This window comes from Pleurodeles waltl, chromosome 5, assembly GCF_031143425.1.
Source record: "Pleurodeles waltl isolate 20211129_DDA chromosome 5, aPleWal1.hap1.20221129, whole genome shotgun sequence".
In the NCBI taxonomy this organism is placed as follows: Eukaryota; Metazoa; Chordata; class Amphibia; order Caudata; family Salamandridae; genus Pleurodeles; species Pleurodeles waltl.
The window spans coordinates 1043073329-1043082637 of record NC_090444.1 but is presented as its reverse complement, the minus strand read 5'-3'; positions in this window follow the sequence as shown (position 1 = coordinate 1043082637).

The window sequence follows — 9309 nt, the reverse complement described above, 5'->3', positions numbered from 1 at the left end:
TGTGAATCTCCACTAAACAAGGTCCTTCCTCTTACCTATATGACATAAGTGCTTCTTTCCTTTGTGGAGATATCCTCATATTCCTTGGCATCAACAACGTGCCACCAAAATCAGCAGGAAACACACTGGCGGTCCATTTGGTAAGCTGTCCATCATACTGGCAAACTTCAGGAAGACCTTTGCATACTACTAAGGTGGACAGTGGGGAGCCATGCAGGCGCAGCTTCCAGGTGATTTGCACACTTGTAGCAATTTAAAGGGAGAACCATGGACTCTAGGGGTGGGGGACGAATATATATATTTTATACAAATGGTCAGAGTCATTTTCTTAAAGGCTCACTCAGCTGCTGGTAACAAAGGAGACCACCCTCGAAAGATATTTTGTGTCCAAAAAGTAATTTACGCACTCCAAAGTTTCTTTAGGCAGATTTATTGATAAGAATAGCAACCACCTTTGCGTTTCAACTCCACTTGAGTCTTATATATATAAATAACTACGGACGAGGAGGATCTACAGAGCTGACAGATCTCTGTGTCTTTGTAAATTCCAAATAAGCCTTTGCAAGGTCCTGCGTCACTTTGCGCATCTTAAGGAGAAAAGCAGAGGCTTAGTAAATCTCGGCTTAAATGTTCTTGAAAAGCTCTCACAGCAGCACTGTAAGAGCATTGATTTCCAGGTCGCTCATATAAAATATATATAAACTAATACACTTTTTATGCACAGTTACAAAGCTATTGATGATTGCAGCAATTTAAGTTTGTGGTGGCACAGACAGTGGCCAAGAAACACTGGACAGGAATTTAATAGAAACAGGATGTCCTCTTAGCAACAACAAAGGGGCCACAATTTTTTCCCTCTATTTTTCTAGAGTTGCGACATCTGTGTCACTCCTGTGCTTCATGGTCTTTTAAAGTATTATTTTTACATGTCAGTATTCCTCCATGTAGCACAGTAAAATAATTATTTTTCAACTATACATCTCAAAGACCCAGCCCTTGTCTCTTCACCAACATATATTTTACCATAGTTAGGCTGTTCGTGCCTTGTGCAAAAATCAACATTATATGCGAGGCAGGATATTCTAATAGCACACTATGCAAACATAAACAGGCTTAGATGAATTAAACATCTTCAGACAAATTCCTGCCGAAAACACGAACTAAATAAATTAGAAGTTACAAAGTAAAGGAAGTTAGACAAACTGTATCATTAACTACATTTAAAGTAGCACGAAGCATACTTAAAGCACAAACAGCTCACCAAAAATAAGAATCTGTCAGATGGGTGCATAAAACCACCAGGATGATTTTTTACACGTTAATATGTGGTTTGTTTTGAAGGGACATAATCAGCATGAGGGGCAATTAGAAATGTTCAGAATGAGATTTGGAACAGACGAGTTTGAAGTCTGCAGTGCTCAAAACATATATTCTGAGTAGATCGGGCTACATTTACAAATACACTAAAGTGCACAAAATAAACTAAAGGCCAAAGTGCTCCTGCCAGTGGTATTGAAGGAATACACCCGATAGTACTTAAAGTTGTCATTAGGTGTTCCTTCTCTAGACAGATGCAACTAAAGTCCCCACAAACCCCCTGTTCAATTAGAGGTGTCTCTACAGTCAGAAACCCAAGCTTGAAAATTCTTTCATGACCCAGCAGTAACTTAAGTGGTTACTAGGTGCCCCGCTAGAGAAAGATCGAATTGCTTCAAATGACCTTCATAAAGCTGAGGGGATGTGGCTTCAATATGTAGATTTCCAAATACACCTTTTCTAGCTAAATGATTTCTGCTTGTTTCATATAGGATAAATAAGTGCCAAAGCGCTTGATGCTTATGAGGCAATATTGCAGATGTATCGGTCAGTGATGACACCCTACTATGCATCCATATTAGCAGTCACAGGTAAATACAATTGCATTCAAATATCTGTCCCTGGAGGTTATGTTTTGGGTGGTTGTACTCAAGTGTGCACTCAAAATACAATTACTAAAAATATATGAATCTTATAGTTAAAATGGGCTGACCCACTGATCAAGCTTCTGTGATGTGCACAACAGAGCATAATATGGATGACAATGGAGCAGCCCAACAGCTAAAGAATGTTACTATATGCCCCTTCAGTGTATATATTTCTATTATGTTTTTTGAAAACCATGTAGGTAATAACTTTCAATTACTATCTTGATTACCATGGAAAAAACTCTGATGAAATGTTCATGTTCATACATACTAGCTGCCACTGCCACTGCATTCTAGTCCCTTTAACCTTATTCTGAGCAAATTCGTATTTTGGTGTCATTGTCCATCTGTGCCATTATTCGGGGTTGCTTATATTGAAGCCCGGTAGGAAGAAGCAGAATGTCAATACCAGTGCCGGAAAGCAATAGATAAAGATACTGGATTAAAAAATCTATCTATCTATCTATCTATCTATCTATCTATCTATCTATCTATCTATCTATCTATCTATCTAACTATCTATACATACATGTGTGTGTGTATTTTGTACTGAGGACTTTTCTTGAGGCTCACAAAACATTCACAAATCTGCAGTACCTCAAGGTGTTACTAGAGTTTCTCGAGTCAGATGCAAAATCCTCAGAAACTTTTGAAAAAGCTGCAATACTTCAAGTATCCCTCTCGAGTCAGATCTAACTGAAGTCTACACTAGCCAGCAGGCCCTTAAGTGGTTACTGGCTATCGCTTTCAAGTCGGATGCCAAAGCCTGGAATTCAGAAAGAATTGCTTTAATGACATTAACATAGCTGAGGTACTGTAGATTCAACAGATAAATCTGCAAATACGTTTGTACTGTTTTAAGGATTTATGCTTGTTTTCCATAAGATAAATAAATTGCCCAAAATGGTTTATGATTATGAGGTAATAATGTAGACTATGGGCCTGAATTAGAACTTGGAATATGGGTTATTCCGCCACAACGGTGATGGATTTTCCGTCTGCTGAATTATAAAACCCATTGGATATAATGGGATTTAGATTACGGTGGACGGGTCACATTTGTGACTGAATAACCTGTCCATCAAGTTCTAAATCAGGCCCTATAACAAGTTTCCCAAGACCGGTTTGGGTCTAGTTGGGCATCTCCAATCAATGGAGTAGGATGCATCCCCAAGTAATTATCAGTGGCTGAGGTTATTCAAGCAGCATTCAATCCATCACTTTTCTGTATTTTTCATTGTGACTCACTAATTGAGAAGGGTATGCCCAGATGTAGGTCCTGCTCATTCGCCATTGGAACCAAGCTATACCCGTCTGAAGAGTCCATGATTCAGAGAAGACCTGCCTTGGCAGTTCCAGCTGGACTCCTCCCACTGGAGCAGTGCGAAGGCTGATGTGTATGTGGCTGGGTCTAAACTGAGTGGGTTTGGTGGGTAAAAAACAGTGGATGGACTAAGATGCAGTCGGAGTAATTACCAGTGGCTGATATTAATAAAGCTGTAGCACCCTTCACTTTTTTGTATTTCTCCTGGTTTCCGGGCATCTCTCTCTTCTTGCTCGGACTATGCAATTGCCTGACTGAAGTATTTTTTAACCACCATACATAAATATATGTCTTGGGGACAGGTAGCCTACCTTAGATCTCCTCTTCAACCTTAATTTCAGACCTGAGCCTTAATATATTCTACACAATACCGAGAAAGTCTAGATACTTAAATAGAGAGAGAAGATACTTATTTAAAAAAATAAACGATAGAATTTAATGTGAAGTAATTAATGTTAGGTAATAAATATTTGTTATGTTATTTATATCTAATTATTATAAAATATATAGTTCATTATTTTCAAATAAATTATTAAAGTAACAATAATAATCCATGTGTCATTCATTTTAAACTCTAATTCATAATTATATTAAATTGAGTTTGAAGATTTAAAATAATTATAAGTGATTTTTAGGATTCCGGGGTGTGTACATTTTTCGGTGTAGTGGTTTTCTGGGACAGTGGGTTGTGATTTGAGGTATAAGAGAGACCTTTAAGGCTCATGGATAGGTAGTCAGTTTGGGTCAGAGATTTTTATGGGTAAGGTGTAGGTAGTGCTTTAGGAGTAAGAATGGTTTACAAGGCTCAGGGGTGTTTAGTGTTTTGAGGAATAAGTAGCTTTAGGGTTCAGGGGAGGGAAGTAACTTTGGGGTAAAGGGTGTTGAGGCTTATGGGGTGGGTAGTGTTGAGATGTCTAAGGGGTAATTACGGTTCAGGTGTGTTTTGAGGTAGAGGGGTTTTTAGGGTTTAGGAGTGGGTAGTGCTTTCTGCTGTAAGGATTTATTAGTGTTCAGGGATGGATATCTTGGGGTGTGATAATGCTTAGGTTTCAGGGGTGTGTTGTGTTTTGTTGTGTGAACAGTTTTTATAGTAAAGGGGTTGGTAGTGTTTTAGGGTGCAACAGGTTTATAGGATTCAGAGGGTGTTATGCTATATAGTGTAACGGGGTGGGGCACACAGTTCCCCTCACTGAGTCGATTACAGCCCTGGGGAGATCATCTCCCAGGTTGTGGCATAATGTTCAAAAGGGAAAAGGGTGTGTGGCCTCCCTCCTCAAGCAAATCACAGCCCCACAGTGCCCGTCCCCAGGCCTCTTAAGGCCCTGGGGATCATGCCTTCCAGGGATGGTTCTAATGTGGTATCAGTTTCCCTGCTGGAGCACAGGCAGGAAAAACGTGTCTGCTCTCACTCAACAGGAATTGCAAAAATGCTTGTGCAGGTGAGAGCAGACCTTTGTTGCCCTTCCTGCACTCTTGTAAGCAAGGAAACTCAGATTGCTCCCGCCTGGAGGAGGCAGTGAAAAAAAGCTGCTTCCGGCAAGAAGGAGACATGCTAGCTCCCGCCGCACCAAGGATGGGTGTGTGTGGGTAGTCAGCAGGACCATGGAAGCCCTGAGGCTCACCCCACAACTCCAACATTGTTTGTTATGGATTCCCCAGGTAAACACGGGGCAACCACATTCGGTCCCATAGGGTGGCTTACTTGGGGTGCCAAGGCTCCAGGAGGGAGGCCATACACACTCGCCTCTTTAAAATAAATACCTAGATGGATGGGTTTTTTATGGCCCATGGTGGCTAGGGGAGTGGGGGTGCATACCCTCCTCCCTATAAAAAAGAAAACAGCCCCCAGGATGGGATTCCAGTGGCCTGTTGAGGATTGGGGAAGGGAGCCACGTGTCCCCCTTCCCATAAAAAAAATAATTGGATCAAAGGATGGGGTGCCAAGGCCTGTAGAGGCTTGGGGATGGAGGGGCAGCGTGCCACTCCCGGGAATGCGGTCCCCATGGCCTGTAAAGCCTCATGGATGGAGGTCGCAAGCTTCCTCTCCAATCATTTTTTAAAAAGTGTCTCATGTGTGGGCACCTGGACATCCAAAACAAAAGTTTCAGAGAAAGGATAAGAAATGAGTGGCAGTAGATGCTTATTCATTATTCACTGCTCCTTGATGGAGTGCCCCATAATACTAGCAAGGGAATCTATTTCATGGAGATTGGTGATATCCCTAGAAGGGATAAGGACACCAGGAAACATGTTTTAATATTGCAGGAGGACTGCAGGGAGTACAGCTGTCCCCAAATAACATTAGAAAAACAGAACGTCCCTTGGGTCATTTAGAATTCATGATCCCAAGAGAAATAAACATATTTTTTGAAAGCACCTAGCTGGAACTCTATGGTCTTTAACTGGGATGCAAGGCCCTCTTGTGGCTGTTTTTCTTATTGTGCTTGTGGGCTTACAATGTTAAAAGAAACACTCACAAACATTTTCTTTTTTTTCTTTTTTAAACATTTCTGACTCTTTCCTTCAACATTTCCCAGCTCATAAAGTGCAATAATAAAAACTATGTTAAACTAAAGGCTCCCAAACCTGTTGATTTCATTTTTTTTAATAAAACTTCATTAACCATTTTTGTAATGATCACTATTATTAAACTTTGCTGTTGGACCTGGCCCTTTCTGCAGGGTCATCCCTAGACATTTTGCCTTCTCCCCCCACTTTTTGCTGAATTTGTTTATGTTGGCTTTAGTACTCTGTGCACTTTACTACTGTTAACCAGTGAGTGCTAAAGTTCATGTGCTCTCTACTTAAACATGGTAACACTGTCTTATCCACAATTGCCACATTTAATTTACTTATAAGTCCCTAGTAACATGCACTGCATGCCTAGGACCAGTAAATTAAATGCTGTTAGTGGGTCTGCAGCACAGATTGAGCCACCCAGTAGTCCTTTAAACATGACCTGGGCCTGCCATTGCAGAGCCTGTGTGTGCAGTTTTAAACTGTCAAGTTAACCCTTTTGCCAGGCCACAATCTTCATTTTTAATACATGTAAGTCACAGCTAAGGTAGGCCCTGGACAGCCACAATGTCAGGGTGCAGTGTATAAGTTGAAAATGTACTTTTAAGTTATACGTGTCCAAGAAGCAAAAAGCTCTCACATTTATTTTTCACAACTGCAAGGCCTATCTCTCCCATACGTTAACATTGGAGTTGTCTTATTATATTTTATAAGTGTAATTTGGGAAGAGGTGGGACCCCCAAGTTTGGTGTCTCTGGAATCACAATTTAAAATCCCAATATAAGGTGATGCCAGATTTTAAATTGCAATTCTGAATATGCTACTTTTAGAGAGTTGGCATTTTCTTACTGTAAATCATCTAGTGCTTTCTGCCTGTCTCTGAATACCCATTTCTGGGTGGGTGATAGCTGGACTCTTGTGCATTCCCTCCAGACAGTCACACACAAAGGGAGCATAGGTGTGCCTGATGGACCATCAACATCCTGATGGTTCATCCTGGGCAGGATGGGAGGGAGGAGAGGACGCTTACACCGGAATGGGTAGTGTTCTGATCCCACACAAAAGACTGCATGACCCCCTGTAGTGTGTCTAGAGCCAGGACAGGAAGATCAGGGACTCTGAGCATTTTAAAGCCTCTCATTGAAGTTTCACCCACTTCAAAGGCACCACTGGGTATAGGAAATAGACTTCTAATCCTACCAACTCAGAACACTGGTGGACCTGGGGATACTCTGCCAGGAAGAAGGACTGCTATGCTGCTGAAAGGGCTGTCACTCTACTGGACTCTGCTGGACTCATGTTCTGCTGGGCCGGCCTGCTCCCTGCTATGCTGCTGAAAGGGCTGTCACCCTGCTGGACTCTGCTGGACTCATGTTCTGCTGGGCCGACCTGCTCCCTGCTGCCCTCCTTGCCTGGTAGTGAGAAGAACTGGACCTGAATCTCTCCAACCCACAACCAGAATGACTCCAATGGCTTTCTGGTTTGGCCCCTTTTTGTTTTAAGTCTTAGGGACACAAAACACTTCTAACTCACCATCCCCCAACTCCAACTCACCATCTGCAGCACCTGGACTCCGCCATCTGATGGTGTTTCCTAGCCAAGTGGTGGCAGTCCAGTCTTGGACCCTTTGTAGTGGGCCTAAGCTGCTCTGCCTTCTGTGGTCCTCATCAGAAACAGTGAAAAGTAATACCAAGCCCCACAAAGCTTTGCAACACAGCTGCCAGCCTCATCAGAATCTATAGTGGGTGGCACTGTCCACTACAAAGCCTCACCCTGTGGATGTCAGCCCACTGGAGCTGATGAACAGCAAACAATGCCTAGTCCTGCAATCCCCGTTGCATTTCTCCCCAGGATCGCCACACAATAGCAACAAGCCTCGCAATGCCTCACCACACAGCTTCTCTGAACTGATTGTCATGGTCCCATCTTTGAGCAGGGCTAGTCATACCTTAGCCATGCCTTTATGAGTGACTTCAGAGATGTTATTTTCTTTTCATCAAAGTACCAGTTTGAATCATGTTATGCCTTTGAAACCTTCTGTAATTTGTCAACTCAGTTATTAACATAATGGCAATGTTGAAAGCAGATCTAGACGAGTGCTTGTTGTACAGATGACTTCTGAACACCTGGGCGTCACCCAGGTAATCCAGGAAGCACACATCAACTGTCTGTAACCACCTGGGCCTCACCCAGGTAATCCAGGAAGCACATGTCAACTATTGACAACTGCTGGTTCTTTAAATGAACCTCCTAATGGAAAAAAGACAGTTGAGAAACATGTGCAATTACACTAATGACTAACAAGTTCCTCTGTTTTACCCATGTGTTTCCTTGCTTCTGGTTCAAGCCGGCTGTAAAAGCTGTAATTTCAGACTAAATCCTGCATAGCCTCTGTTAACTTGGAATTGATGCTTACATGTCTCCAGTCTTTGGCAGCCCTCCCTTCGCAGTGGCAGTCCTCTCTTTGCAGCAGCATCAATACCTTCACAGCTACAGGCTTCTTCTCACAGCAACGCACTTTCTGGGTTCCAACCTAGTATTTCCGATCTTCTCCACAGGTACCACAGTACATGTAAAGGGGGGCTGCTTCCAATTCATCTCTTGCATCGCGTTTTTTGTGCTGGCAAAAAGACACAAGTCCACCCCAAATAAGGTTCCACAAGTTTTTCTGTTTAATTTGGGATCTTGATCAGCGCTGATTAATCAAAATTATCTAAAGCCAGCAATAATATTCAGTTCAATCTTGTGAGTGAAAAGACATTAGAGAAAAGCTGTATTTCTTGCAATAGCTGCACCTTCCTGGATCTTGTGCTCATAGTTGGCTTTCAATCTGTGTTTTCTCAATCAGAATCTAATGTTGGCATTCTAAAGACTTTTGGGATGATTGAGAACTATAATTTGATTGCATTTGCATATTTGCATATGAACCCTGAATTCTTGAGACTCTTGAAATACTGAAGAATTTGAAGTAGTTTTATTATGATAAGGCCAGTTATTTTCTCTCAGCGGAAATCCTTGTACATGATAATTCCAGTTCATGATTATTCCTGGATAATTCTTGAGTCACACTAGAGAATGGTTCCAGTGTGAATTATTGTTATGTTGACGATGTTAGTTAATGGCAAAGACCTGTTTAGTTCTTCCTGTTTTAAAGTGCGGTTTCATTACAGGGATATCCCAGTCTAGACCCTTGAATCTGAATAATCCTGATTGCCAATATCTTGAATCCAGAACTAGAAACCGGATATTCTTAAGCCGGGCAGTGCCCAGAGTACAAAAATCTGAATACGCAGAAGTCCTGTCTTTCTTTCTTTCTGAACCACTCTTACCCTTAAAAAAACCTACGGTTGCAGTGTGTCCTTCATTGCTGCCCTGTCAGTTGTCCTTGGGATTCGGGGGTTATCACCTCTCTTTCGGAACCACCTGGAGTTCAGGTGAGTAGCTCGTAACACCGACGCACAGCTACGCCAAGCCCAGCAAAGGCTCACAAAGCCTCGAGGATCA